At 34.0% G+C, this 16,227-nt stretch overlaps 1 pseudogene; it reads left to right on the top strand.

Annotated features, from left to right (window-relative positions):
- Nucleotides 1–6,060: 6,060 nt before the first annotated feature.
- Nucleotides 6,061–10,243, top strand: LOC111368693 (annotated as a pseudogene).
- Nucleotides 10,244–16,227: the final 5,984 nt, after the last annotated feature.

Raw genomic sequence — 16,227 nt, 5'->3', positions numbered from 1 at the left:
TTTTGTTAACAGGGCCTAACTTTCAAGTTCTTTAATCAGTCAAAGCCTTCTTACAATCCCAGTTCAAGCTTAAAGATCTGGGATGTCTAAAATATATCCTGGGTATTGAGATTGCCCTTCCTCTTCAGGGATTGTCATTTCCCAAAGGCAATATACCTTGCAGTTGCTTGAAGACGCAAGGTACTTAGATTGCAAGCCAGCAAGCTGTCCCATGGACACAAAGGCAAACCTTGGCATCCATGATGGTGATCTCCTTCCAGATGCTTCCCATTATAGAAGACTAATTGGTAACCTTATTTACCTGACCTTATCCAGGCCTGATATTGCATTTGCGGTACATAAATTTACAAACCACGGTTGTCGCATCTCAAAGCTGTCCACCATGTCCTACAGTACTTGAAAGGTAGTCCTAGACAAGGTCTTCTCTTTCCATCCCAGAAATCTCCTGGCACATCCTTCAACATTCGAGCCTTCTTTGATGCTAATTGGGGGTTGTGTGTCAACACACGTAAATCAACTACTAGTTTTTACATCTTTGTTGGAGACTCTACGGCCTATTTGAAATCTAAGAGGCAGCCGACCATTTCCCGATCTTCAGCTGAAGTGGAGTACAGGGCTCTGGCATCCATCATCAGTGAGCTTCTTTGGATTACACAGCTTTTAAAAGATCTCCATGTCCCGGTCACAGCTCCTGCCATTCTTTATTGTGATAACCACGCTACCATTCAAATTGCAACCAATCCCCTTTTTCACAAGCATACCAAACACATTGACATTGATTGCCATTTTGTTCGAGACAAAGTCTTAGCTGGGGGTGGTCAAGCTTCTTCCTATTAGATCCAAACATCAACTTGCAGACACATTTACCAAGCCTTTACCTGCTTCAGTTCTTAACTCCTTAATGTCCAAGATATGCGTTAAAGACACTTACTGCACATCTTGAGGGCAGCATTAGAAGTTAGTTATTAGTTAGTTAGCTGCCAACTGTATGTTAGTTAGTTCATTTTGCTAGCTGTATTTTTTTCACTTTGGCTCCATTTTGGCGCCTATTTATATCTTGTACAGTCACGACATTTGCATGAAATAAGATTCCAGAACTTTCCCTCATATTCTAATAACATACAAAGCCCATTTTTACACAAATAATATGATAGTACCTTGGTGATGAACAGGTTGGAAGAAAAATCACCACAACGCAAGATTGAGAAACCCCAAGTCGCTCGCCTCTTCTTGTTGCAGTTTCTCTATTAAGGTTATCATTGAAATTTGGATTTCGTTTGAATTGAAGACTGAATTGCATGATGATAGTAAGACGTTATTTTGTGAGTCCAATAAAGGAAAGATTATGCCTCTATTTGTTTTTCATTATTTGGCTATTAAAATAAAAAAATTTGACCGTTATTCATCACATCAAGCAACCATATTTGAATTTTTATCTTTTGTGTGGGGCTCGTAACGGCAATATTTTTCATTATCATTCTTACATTAATGGGAAACAAATGGTGCTATGTAAGTTTTTGTTTGGAAAGATCAGGAGATCTCACCGCCGTGAATTTTGTTGGTTGTTCCATAAATCAAGCTAATTTGTTTTATGTAAATTTTTGAAAATTAATCACTTTTACTACAAATTAAATGTACTTTTAGAATAAAAAGGTGTGCAGTAAAAATGAAAGTAGAATCTGTATCATTGTAAGTTGTAACCGGCACTGGTGTAATATAATTTTCACAAAGTAAGACGTTATGACCCAAATTCAGTTTGTTAAACAAATAGCCCACGCAGAAAATCAAATTCTGTAATTGATGGTCTAGAAGCATAAATTTTACTTATGCATAAGTTTTAGCTGTAACTTGTGAAGATCATCATCAAATACTTTTAAGCCTTCAGATTATTCTCCTTCCTTCTCTCTATCAGCTGTTTTTTAAGACTTGGGGTCCATCTTAACAAGGTCAACCTTATTAAGAGGAGTGTCCCAATCCTTTATAAATTGGTCATTGTTTCGGTATTTTACCGATGTGGGATTATATTCTCTTAACATGCCCCCGCAAGATGGTGGCTCTTTTGAGCAGACCAATCTTGAAATCCGTGTGCTCATTTTTAGAGACTTAATCGGATCGAATCGCTCGTTGGAGCTTAATGGGCTCTGATACCATGTTAAGACTTGGGGTCCATCTTAATAAGGTCAACCTTGTTAAGAGGAGAAGTCCAATCCTTTATAAATTGGTATTTATTTCCATCATCATTCGATGTGGGATATAATACCTTAACAGGCCCCCTCAAGATGGTGGCTCACTTGATCACACCAATCTTGAAATTCATGGGTTGGCTCTGATACCATTTTAAAGTTTGGGGTCCATCTTAACAAGGTCAACCTTATTAAGAGGAGTGTCCCAATCCTTTATATATTGGTCATTGTTTCGGTATTTTACCGATGTGGGATTATATTCTCTTAACACTGTTCTCATCGGTCGCTAAATATTAATTCGATTAAGACATTATTACTTTTTTTTAATTTTATCCCTGTTTGACAACCATTTTACAAAAACTCTTTTTTTTTTTCAAAATCATTTTCACAATAAAATATTTTGTCCATAAACCCATAATTTTTCCTGCTTTTTAATCGAACATTCTTCAAAAAATCTCTACTCCAAAACTCATTTTCTCAAAATAATAATAATAATAAAATAAAAAAATCTCTTTAAAATAATTGTCAAACAGGGCTAGCCTTACCCTAAAATCACTTTCTAGCTTCGACCCTGGTGACTCCAACATGGATTGTAAAGACCACCCGTACGATTCATAATATCTTAGTAATTAACGTGTAAATATTCGGTATAATTATTTGGAAGCACCCGAGATGTCGTGCATGTAGTAGTTTGAAAAGATTAAGCTATATGTACATTCCCTGTTGACATTTTTTTTGACATCCTCCTATGTGTCAAAATCTAGTCAGTGATGTAAAAGACTATTGTAAAAATCAGTAGAGATGATGAATGCATGTGTTAGAACGTCAAACTTAATATAAAGTAGAATGCACATGTAGCATGACTGATTTGAAAATATCTGTAGTTGATTCTCTTGCTAGCCAAGATGTTTCCAGTGGTCCTGAATGTTCCACCAAAGTGAATTAGTGATTCTTGAAGGAAATTTTGGTAGGGGACGAAGGACACAATTTGGAAACTTGAAAATTTTAGGAATGATATGGTGATCAGATAGGGAAGGCTGGAAACACCTTATTTCTGGGTGTGTACTTCTGACTCCTGAAGATGGCATAGATCTTGTAGGTCATATATTCTTTACCGATAACTCGAGTTGGACGAGAAGCGAAAGTTCAAGCTCGGGGCAAAAGTTGTGGACAATTTGATGGAATCAGAATCAGAGAAGCCAAATCAAAATTCTTCATTGTTTGGTTTAATTAATTTTTTTTCATTTCCCTTATTTAAATCTTTCTATGAACATGGAATAATATTCCCCTTCTACAACATAGTTTGCTTATTATAGCATGTAACATAGTTTACTTACAAACGTTGACTATGCAAATGTATGTAGTAAATACTTTAAATAATTGTATTATTACGGCACACATTTAAGGGATGTCGTAGATGGTCTATTTTTATGGCATGCCGTATGTACACGTTATGGGTGAATGTCACGAAAAGCTAAGGTCCGTTTGTTTTATGTTTCAGTATCAATTTATTTTCAATCCTCTATGTTCAAGGTATGTTTCTAAATTGTTAAAAAAGAGTTTATTTTGTCATTGTGAAAAGCTGTTTCTCAAAACAGAAAATTAGAAAACACGTTTGATTTAAAATTTTGAAAAGTTGTTTCATCACATTTTATCCATGAAATTTGATTATTCAGTAAAATATAAAAACTTTATGTTAATTTATATTATCAAGTAAAACAAATATTTAAAGTTAAGAAACTTACAATATTTTTTTCGCGCTGCGGTGTTTGGACTTTACACCGATATTTTTTCTTGCAACATTCAAGATAGTTTAAAGGAAGTAATGAATTGGATTAGACATGCCGTGCATGCTAGGGGTTTTATGATCCCATCCGTGTATAAACATAACCGACTTCGAGTAGTTCTCCAATTCAATTAGAGAACGATGAGTTTTTTCTTCGAGATGAGAAACGGTGAGTTGGATTAGGGACTATATTGCATGCTGGCCTGTAACAGCTTTAGGTCATGGTTTTTACGAATCAATCTGCCTCAATATTATGCAGTCCAGTATGTCATGATACTTCTAAGCTGGATGTTGAATAAGGTAAGCGAGCCTATACCGTCGAGCAATGTAATCGACATAGGTCGACTAGATAAATTGGCTACAACACACGGCTTGTAACAGGTTGCCTGTGAAGCTAATTTGAAACTGGGTACTCGATACTTTTGACACTTTCTAACAATTGAAATATGGAGATTCAAAATGAAAAAGTTGGGATGGAGAAACTTTTGCGTTTTACATTTATGGAGGAGGTTTGCAAGTTTGCTTGACACTGTTGGAAAATTGGTTTAATTAGTTGGTTAGACCAACTTTAACCAATTATTTAAGTAGGTCAGGTTAGTTGGATAAAAGATTTCTTTGGCGAAGTATATTCTACTCCATGAGTAGATTAATTTATGTATTTATTTTCTCAAAACCTATTAAGAGTGAATGAGAAATTAAGACTAAAATATGACCACTTGAAGTTGAAATAAATTGGGAATAAAAATTGATGAGAAATTGAAAAATGCCAATTTCACATAAGAAAAATAGAATCCACTTAATATTACTCAAGTTTGGGACTTGGATTTGAACCCGAAGGAGTATCAATAGTCTTTGAAGGGAAGAAAACGTACATGTTAGTAGGTCGTAAAATAGTATTTGATTTATATTATTTTATTATTAAGTTAAAATAATATATTTGAATTATATTATTTATTTCCTTGGATTTTTCTGTGCACGACACATGGCATCTTCTAAAAATTGATGGTTGAATGTTAAAATTGCCCGTCCAAATGGTTTGTGTCTATTCAAGACACAACTCTTTGGCTGTTGTGTCTTCTGGACGCAATATTTTAACTTTTATAAATATGTCTTATTCATTCCAAAAATCTTTCGTGATTTTCTTTCTTGTAAAATATAATCCTTCAGTCCTGCATTATTTCATATTGTGCATTTCAGTCACCAATATTAGTTTCGTGCATTTTAGTCGAGATCAAAACACTAGTAGGTTCTCTGTGTCTTGTAATTTGGAGTGTTACTATTACAAGTCGAGGTCATTATATCCTGAGAGATGAGTGTCAAAAGACCGTCAGCACGAGTGTGAAGTATTATCGCCTTAAAGAGAAAGAGTCAAACTCTTATATCGACTATTATTATTCTATTTATTCTGTTCATTCTCTAAGTGGAAATTTTGACTAATTTTTTATATAAACTACTGTACGATAAAATCGATATATTTTATCAACAAACAAAATGTCAAGAACTTGTGAAGTCTAGACCATGAAATATCAACAATATTCAGTCCTTTCTCCATCAATACGCAACTCGTTGCTATGGGCGTTATTAATTTCCACAAGGACTAAAAGAAATTGGATTCCATTGACTAGAACAGGAAGTCTTGGATGAACAAGTCACTACTCCTTTCACATTTTATATGCACTTGTTTTTTGATGAAATATATCCGGCTCTTGTTTGGTAGTGATTCTTTAAATCTCATTTCTTTAAAAATTTATTTTTTAATTACACATTTTTTTCAATAAAATAAATTTACACATGGATTGATAATTTTTCTCTATCTTTTTACTGTACATCTTCCTAAAAATCTATTTTTCACAAAATCCGTTCCCAAAAAAATTTACATCAAACACGCTTTCATTGTAAAATTTTGCAAGAGCTGAAAGAATATTCAACATATTTAGTCGTTTCTCCATCAATACGCAAGTCAAGTCGTTGCTATCTTCTTTCTTAATTTCCACAACGACAACGACAACCAAAAGAACTTGGATTGAATGCATTGACTAGAACAGGAAGTCTTGGATCAACTTATCCCCCCTCCTTTACCATTTTATATGCACCTGTTTCTTATGAAATATACACAATTGTAACATTTTTCAAGCAAGATAATGTCAGCCTTTAAGAGTTCTTATTATGTTTTATTGCTTTGCCTGTTCTTTTTCTTTAGCACAAGGAGGGTTACCTCCCTGAATTATCTTTATAACAACTGTGAAAATTCAGCTATATACAGTCCTGACAGCACCTACGAGGCCAACTTGAATCAACTTTTTCTCAATTTATCATCCACAAATGCCACCCAAAATAATGGATTTTACAGCGCCGCGGTGGGTCGTGGATCTTCAGACACAGTCTACGGCCTCTTCCTATGCAGAGGTGATGTGAACGCGGACATATGTAAAGAATGTGTGAATTATGCTACGACTGAAATCTTACAACGTTGTTACAACAGGCCGAAAGGGGCAACTATCTGGTATGATGAGTGCATGTTACGTTACTCAAATCAATCCATAGTATCCAGGGTGCAACAATCTGCCGGGATGACATTTTATAATGTAAATAACATTACAAATGAGCCGGACAGGTTCAAACAGATGTTGGCGGACACCATGAACGAAATAGCTACAGAAGCATCAAATAATGTGACTGGTAAGAAATTTGCGACTAAAGAAGTTAATTTCATGGCATTCAGAGACTATACACCCTGGCGCAGTGCACCCCAGATCTTTCCATCAGTGATTGCAATACCTGTCTTCGAGGTTCTATCTCAAGTTTACCTTCATGTTGTGCTAATAGCCAAGGGGCAACAGTTCTTTCCCCCAGCTGCAATATTAGGTATGAGATATACCCATTTTATAATTCCAATGCGGCCCCTGCTCCAAATACACGTCCTCTTGAGCAACCACCCCGATCAAATTCTCCAATTAATGAAGGTAACTTCCTCATTCTTAAGCAGCAGCAGAAAATGGGATAGACGTGAAAATATTATTTAAAAAATCAGAAAAATGCTATTTAATTTTAATTTACTCAAATAACTTTTTAACTTTTGTAGTATAAAGGTTGAAGTTTGAAATTAAGTTTTATCCCATAGAAGGCCAGAATTAAATTAATCATGTTTGGGAAGTGTTTATAAGTTATTTAAATTATAAATAGATAAAAATGAGTTGTGAATAAGTAGATAGTATATGTGGATCCTAGAAATTTGTGAATAAAAAGTGGTTAAGTATTTATAAACATGAGCCAAACGTAGGCTAATTCTTAGTTTACCACTGCAACGCTTGTGATGAAATGGAATTCTTAATCAAAGTTCTCGAATATTTTAGTGACAAGTTTCCCTTCATTTTTTTCTTTTTTTCTTTATGCGTTATCAATGCAGGAAATGAGGGAATCTCAACAAAAGTTATTGTTGCCATAGTTGCTCCAGTTGTTCTGTCCTTGGTGCTTTTCTTCATAGGCATTTGCTTCTTCATTAAGAGGAAAAAAGATTATGATGCTGTAAATGAGGAACGTGGTAAGCTATGTGGATCGAAATGAAAAAGTAGAAAAAATAAATTAGATACCCTTTCGATCAAATTATATCAGTGTACGCATTATTTAGATTTTGTACTGAGCACAGTCATCTAAAGGATTAAGAGTAGACATTGAATGCATATTTAATTATTTTTATCTATTTAAAGAATTTATTTCTAATGATTTGCTTATTTTTTTGTAGAAGAAGAAAATGAGATTTCGATGGTTGAATCCTTGAAATATGATTTAAATACTATTCAGCTTGCTACCAACAACTTTTCTCTCGATAACAAAATTGGTGAAGGTGGATTTGGTGCCGTCTACAAGGTAAGTTTAAAGGATAATTTAGTTCTAAGTTTTCGCTATTATATAATTCTAGGTTTTAGCCCCTTTTATTTAGTGTTTTTGCAATCTATTTCACATACATGCTTTGTTTTGTAAGTCAGACCATAGAGTAAATTTTTGTTAAGTTTATTGGCTATGAACATTCTTGTAGGGTACTTTCCCGAATGGACAAGAAATAGCTGTGAAGAGACTTTCCCAAAGTTCACGACAAGGCTCAAAGGAATTTACGAATGAGGTTGTACTTGTTGCCAAGCTTCAACACAGAAATCTAGTAAGACTACTAGGATTTTGCTTAGAAGGAGAAGAGAAGATACTCGTGTATGAATTTGTGCCCAATAAGAGCCTTGATTACTTTCTATTTGGTTAGCATCAATCTTGATTACTATTTTCTCATCATTTTCTTGAATTTCCTTGCATTGGCATCCAAGAAAATATATAGAAATACTATTAATTATCTCCATTCATGTCTTTTAAGCTATGGCCTTTAAAAATGAATTTTTCCATCAATGGTAATTAATCTTATGCATAATCCTAGATCCCGAAAAAGGGCAAATTTTGGATTGGTCGAAGCTTTATAAGATCATACGAGGAATAGCGCGAGGAATGGTTTACCTTCATGAAGATTCTCGTCTTCGAATTATACACCGTGATCTTAAAGCTAGCAATATACTATTAGATGGAGATATGAACCCAAAAATATCCGATTTTGGCATGGCGAGGTTATTTGGCGTTGATCAATCTCAAGAAAATACAAATAGGATTGTTGGGACATAGTAAGTACCATATCATTAATTAGATTTTTTAAGAAGTGAACACTTTTATTTTCTTAAGATTACCTTAATTAATATTTGTGCTTCCGGCTTACAGTGGTTATATGTCTCCCGAATATGCAATGCATGGCCAGTTCTCAGTAAAATCCGATGTTTTTAGCTTTGGCGTTATTGTTTTAGAAATCATAAGTGGCAGGAAAAATAGCAGCTTCAACCAATCAGATGATGATGAGGTTCTCATTAGCTATGTAAGTGCAAACTCCATATTATTCTTTGTCATTTTTGTTAAAATAACTCATCATTATGGATGCATGTCTTGTACGATGTGCAACCTAATCATTATGTTCAACTATTTCCCATTTGCAAATTGTCTTAGAAGTCTAATATATGTATTATAACACCATAATGTTCCCACCATATACAAAGTATTTCAAAGAGAGGTCTTTTTGAGATAAGAGGCGAAAAAACTGTGATTGTAGTTCTCTCATTAACAGCAAACACTATAATTTTGTATGCCATTTTACATGATTTTGATGTGGAGCACCATCGAAATCAAGGGTGGTCCCATACCACAAGGGATCTTCAGATTAAAGGCCAAATCAATAATCTTTGGAACTGATTCCCGAAATTGGTCGTGTGTGATTAAAGGTTGAATATGTTGGGTTTGTGATCTAAATTAAAGTGGATTTTTTTGAAAATAAATTGATTTTCATGTGGGAAAATTGTTTCATTATATTTCACGTGATTTCTATGGAAACATATTATTTTCTTATTCCACATATTTCCATCTTTATGCTATGCAATGTACCTATAAATAGTGGTCTTCTCTTTCAGTTTTGTTTAAGCAAGAATGGTTAAATTCTTGTATTTCTTTCCATATTGTCGATTAATAAAATGTCATGTATCTGCGATTAACTCTCTTTGTTAATTTCTTTATTTTTAAATCTTCTTTCTCGTTGCGATTTTCATTATTTCATATCGCATCATTAATCTCATTCACTACAATCCTTCTGGGTCCAACAGAATACACCCTCCTACTATCCATAACTTCCAAGAATGGCTGCGTATCCCTACAAGAAACATTTTTTTTTAGTTATTGCTCTTGTAATTGAGATTAGGGCTTGGAAATATTTTTATGCAGGCTTGGAAACTGTGGAGAGATCGTAGAGCATTGGATTTAATGGATCCAACAATGAAAGACAAATTTGACAAAAATGAAGTGATTCGATGCTTGCAAATTGGGTTACTTTGTGTTCAAGAAGATGTTGATGAAAGACCAAACATGACATCTGTAATTTTGACACTCAATAGCCATTCAGCCACACTTGTCGTTCCTCGTCAACCTGCATTTTTTCTTGGTAGCACTACACAAAGCATCCGCATGGGACTGGAATCCGACAAATCCACATCAACATCAACAGCCCTTTCTACAAATGAAGTATCAATTTCCGAACTATACCCCAGATAGATAAATAAGTTAATATAGTATATTTATTTTTTGTCTGTAGTGTTGTAAAATGAATAGCGATTGGCAAATATTATCTATGAAAGAACAAATAACATATAACAATTATGTTGTAATATAACTTCTGGTAGAGGAGATCTCATGTTCTTGTTTATACTTTATATCGTTATGGTTTGTCACTATATTTTCCTTTTTAATTTGTAAAGGCGTGTTAGTTATACAATATCTATTTCAACGAGGATGAAATGTTGATTAGCAATAGAAATTACTACCACCATAGATTTTCGCAAATTAAAGAAAGATTTTGATTTCTCTATTGCCTTGTTTTCGCCGTGGAAGATCTTACATTAATAATAATAATAATAATAATAATAATAATAATAATTGAAGAGCTGTTGACGAATGACAGATGATTTGAGAAATTTACACTAAAAATTATATTTACCTACAACATTTCAACACACCGTAATAAAAGGACGATGATATTATTTCAGATTACTTGACAAAATGCCAAAATAGTATTTGAAGATAACTATTTTCTTATACAAGTACTCTAAGTGTGCGTTTGATTACCAATAATTTCCATGAAAAATGTGTTCTTTCTATCCAAATTTCTTTTTTGTGTTGTTTGATTGCCATTTTTTTCATGAAAAATATTTTCCTACTTTTGGTTACGTGACCATATTTTTCTCAAAATCAAGGAAAATATTTTCTTTAAGTGTAGTATGATTTTATTTTTTAGGGAATTTACGCTCTCTCTCTCTCTCTCTCTCTCTCTTATATATCCACTCCCTCTTATTAATCTACCAATAATAAGGGGCAAGTATAATATTTTTTAAGTTGAAAATTAAATCAATCAAACACATATATTGATAATTTTCATGCAAATAAATTCTAGGCAATTGAATTACTTAGAATTTATTTTCTTTCCATGTAAATTTATGCTTGCAATCAAATGCATCATAAATATATTACTATTTAATGATTTGCGCTCTCTTATATTCGAATTGAAAATATTGGTTTTTTGGAATCATTTTGGTTTATTTTAAAATATTTGTTTACATGCAAGACTTGAATACTCGCATAAGAAGCTAGTCCAATATGTAAGTGTAAAATAAGAGAAAAATTAAAGATGGGTCCCCAATCTCTTATCAAATGCATCATAAATATATTACTATTTAATGATTTGCGCTCTCTTATATTCGAATTGAAAATATTGGTTTTTTGGAATCATTTTGGTTTATTTTAAAATATTTGTTTACATGCAAGACTTGAATACTCGCATAAGAAGATAGTCCAATATGTAAGTGTAAAATAAGAGAAAAATTAAAGATGGGTCCCCAATCTCTTATAATGCCAAAGATACTATTTAAATGATATACATTGAACCGTTCATAATAGCTAAAAAAAATTTAGTAATGTTATTTAGCCCCATTGGGGATACAACCTCAATCTAGATGGCGTTAATAGGACATTAAATGATAGATAGAATTAAATAAGTCATTTAATTTCACATTTCATTCAATCTATCATCTACCGCCGTCTAAACTGGGATTATAACCCAGTGGGGCTACATAGCATTATTCTAAATATTTAGATCAAGTAGTTCAACGTGGTATCAAAACATGTTATGTCTCAAATTCAAGTCTCTCTGTCACTCATTTATTAAAATTCTAAATATGTAACGCTTTGAGAGGAAAAAGATAATCTCACATACACATAAGCGGGCGTGTTACTACAAGTAATTTCACTTTTAGTAAAGAGAATCTTTGTCCTGAAAAGTCATTTTAGGGTTTTTTTCAAAAAAGGATAGTTCGGAAAGATTTCAAGAAAAAATTGATTGTTAAAATTAATTTTCTTTTGTAAGCGAGTACATACCATATATTTTTGTCAACTTGAGTCTCCAACCTTTTGTGTTTGTCACACACATTTTAACTACATTAAGTATCCTTACCTTTATTCATAGTCATATTTAGATACTTACTTTTCTCACAATATTCTTATCTTAACCTTTCATTTACTAGTAAAACTTCTTCTTAATCACGATTTTCGTCCAAAAATACCTTAAGCTATATGCTTTAAAACAAGTGACATATATTTAATCTTAATTTTATATTTTTTTTACTTATTTAAAAATATTATGAATAGATAAACCTTTTTACGCAATCTAAGTGCTCAGGACTTATGTGAGAAAAAGCTAGTGGAGTGAAATAGAGAGAAAAGTGAGGTTGCTCTTCTAGTCTGTTTGGCTAGTTTTATATTGACGCTGGGCACGATAGCGAATATCCTGCGGGCTTGTTGCACTAGACATTTCACAGAAAAAGTAAACAAAAATATAACACCCAAAACACAGATAAGCTTCTTTTAAATTCACTCAATATTATTAAAACTTCAGAATTATGAAAATTAATCCACAAGCCGGCTTAAATAGCTGAGAAAATACAAAATTATGATAATTTTACCAAAATTAGCAAAATCCTGAAATTCACACCAAAATAAAAATACGGAATAAAAGAAGTAACTTGCCAAAAATTTGGCTCAAATCAAATTCGTAATCAACTAGAAAAAGGCAAACGAAATATTACCGTAAATGGAAAAAAAATAACTAAAAATCGAAATTCGAAGGGGGATTTTGACCTTTAAATTGATATTCACTGAGTATAGTTGGGTGACCACGACGTGCGCATCGAAAGAGCTTTCTGAATTTGGGTCATAATTGTGATTTCGATTACTGTAGCCAAAGTTATAACCAAATTATAAAAAACGTGTCAAATTTGTCCAAATTAAGGAAAGTACTGTAATCACTTTCCATCTTTGCGTCGATCCGCCATCTCATGGTGTCTCTACGCCATCTCGACCTCACTTGATTTAGAACCTCTTGCATCAGTCATCCCAGGTTGGAAAGAACTCGCCTTCGACTTCACATTAACTTCATCAGACTCTACAAAACTAAGACTTAGATGTTTCGCATTGAAGACATCGGTAGTCTTCAAATGGCTAGAAAGGCTCGACTTATAAGCATTATCATTAATCTTTTGCTGCACCTCACAAGGTACAATCTTCCGCTCCTTAAGCTTATTGCACTCCCCAACTAGAAAATGATCACGAGTTAATACTGCCCAAACAAAATCACCAAAATTAAAAAGCACCTGACGACGATGGTTATCTGCCTGAGCCTTATACTTAGCATTACTCTCCTGAATGAATAACTTCACCTGCTCATAGATACCCCGAAGATGTCTTGCCATCTCATCGGCCTTGTGATTGACATGACCTACACGTGGAATAGAGGCTAAGTCAAGTAATCCGGATGGATTCCGACCATAGACAACCTCAAATGGACTCAACGTTGTGGTTCTATTTTTTTACCGGTTATAAGCAAATTTTGCTTGAGGCAATGCCAAATCCCGCTGCTTCAGTTTTGTCCCTACCAAGTTTCTCAAAAGGTTTCCCAAACTTTGATTGGCCATCTGTCTGGGGATGGTAGGAATTACTAAAACTCAACTTTGCTCCTAGTTTCTCCTATAAACTTCTCCAAAAATGACTCATAGTACTTGGTGTCACGATCAGAAGTAATTGATTGGGAAACACCGTATAAACGCACAATCTCATTGAAATAAAGATAAGCAATCTAAGTAGTATCCATTATCTTCCGACAAGCTACAAAATGAACCATCTTTGAAAACCTATTAACCATAACAAGAATAGAGTCCATTGCCCATTGTGTACAGGGTAAGCCTAATACAAAATCCATGCTGACATTAGACCATGGGGCTTCAAGTATAGGTAATGACATGTACAAATCAAGCATTAGTTAGAGCTCCTTTAGACTGTTGACACACATTACACCGCTTTACATAATGTACCATGTCACTGCTCAATTTGGGCTAATAATAATCAGAAGAAACCAAAGCCAACGTCTTATCTTGCCCAAAATGTCTATCACTATTAAGTTCATTAATATCTGCTACCTTAGTGAACAACCTGGATGCAAAATTGTAATCCACGAAACAGATAACCATTATGCAAAACAAAATCATGTCGTTGATTATCAGTTACCTCCTGAATTATCTTTCCGAAGGAAGGATCTGTAATATACATATCAAAAAATACCTCAAATCCTACAACTCTGGTGCTCATGGTAGTGAGGACTAGTATGTGATGGCTCAATGCATCTGCGATTCGATTCCCTACTTGATGTCTTAGTGCAAATCTAAATTCCTGCAAATACGCCACCCACTTTGCATTCTGTCTACTCAGCTTGTGTTGACTATTGATATAAACTCCTACAAATACACACCCACTTTGCATGCTGTCTACTCAGCTTATGTTGACTAATGTAAACTCAATGCATCTGCGACTCGATTCAGACTCCCTGCTTGATGTCTTAGTGCAAATGTAAACTCCTGCAAATACGCCACTCACTTTGCATGCCGTCTACTTAGCTTGAGTTGACTATTGATCTACTTCAGGGCCTCATGATGAATAACAAGAATGAACTCCCTCTGTACCAAGTAATGACACTAATGCTTCAAGGTCTGGACTATAGCATAAAACTCTAGATTATAAGTGGAATAGGTCTTCTTCGATCCTAATAACTTTTCACTAAAAAAGGCCACTGGACACTCCTCCTGACTTAGAACAATGCCAACTCTAGATGCATCACAATTTACTTCAAACACTTTTTTCATAATCAGGAAGTGCCAAAACTGGGGCCTCTGTGATATTCTACTCGACCAATTTAACGCTGGTCTCTGCCTCCTCAATCCACTGAAAATTACGTCCCTTACGACATTCTGTGATAGGAGCAATTTGAGTGCTGAAATTTTTAATGAACCAGCGATAGAAAGATGCTAATCCATGGAAACTACTGAAATCGTGCAAAGTCTTTGGCTTAGGCCAATTCAATACCACGTCTATTTTTTATTGATCTACATGAACACCATCAGTAGTCTCAACAAAAGCCAAAAAAGTTACAGAAGTTGTAAAGAAAGAACACTTATTCTGAATGATGAGTAGGCGCTTCGTCCTCAGTATATAAAAAATATGCACGAAGTTGATCAAAATATAACGCCCATGTCAGACTATAAATGAGGATGTCATCAAAGTAGACTATCACGAACTTCTCCATGAAAAGTTACAAGACCTGATGCATATCATAAAGATGTCGGGCGCATTGGATAGTCCAAAGGGCATGACCATCCATTCATACAATCCATGTTGTATCTTAAACGTCGTCTTCCATTCATCTCCAGGTCTTATTCTGATTTGGTGGTCTCTACTTTTAAAGTAAATTTTTGAGAGGACCTTAGAACTGGACAACTGATCCAACATATCATCTAAGATGGGAATTGGGAACATGTACTTCACTGTAATCTTGTTGATTGCTCTGCTGTCAACACACATTGGCCAATACCCATATTTCTTTGGCACTAGTAGTGCATGAATTGCACATTAACTCATACTCTAATGAGTGTAGCCCCTTTCAACAATTCTATCATCTATAGTTGTAACTTTTCAGCTTCCTTGGGACTGGCGACCACGACATGCGCATCGAAAATAACTTTTTGGATTGGGATCGTAATTGTGATTCTGATAAACATAGTCAAATTTACGGCCAAATTACCAAAAATGTGTCAAAATTGTCCCAACTAAGGAAAGTATTGCAATCACTTTCCATCTTTGCGTCAATTTACCATCTCATGGTATCTCAAAACCATCAACGTGCTATCTGACATCTCAGTCTCACTTGATTCCAAAACTCCTGCATTACATATCAAATTATAAAATTATCTTGAGTTTCTTTTGTAATAAAATGGAATATTTCGTACTCCAGGTTCAACAAAATATTCCCATTTAGTCTTATTTAAATTTGTGTACACAATAGTCGATATTATATTGAATCGAATCATCTAGAAGATTAAGCCCTTTCATATTCACATACGTCTACAATTTTTATAAAATGAATGGTGATCCGCGAAGTAATTTAGGATTTTATGTTTGCTCTTAATATATTGAATCGCATAATCTAAAAATTTAAGTGAATTTAGATATGCGACATGCGTATTTATTTAAATTTGATTTTTAACTATTCAAACAATTTGATATCAGGAAAGTCTATGATCCCATATTTTCATC

The sequence above is a fragment of the Olea europaea genome, chromosome 19 (genome assembly GCF_002742605.1).
Source record: "Olea europaea var. sylvestris chromosome 19, O_europaea_v1, whole genome shotgun sequence".
NCBI classification, from domain to species: Eukaryota; Viridiplantae; Streptophyta; class Magnoliopsida; order Lamiales; family Oleaceae; genus Olea; species Olea europaea.
Note: the sequence above shows the minus strand (reverse complement) of the source record. Positions and strands in the feature narration are given on the sequence as shown.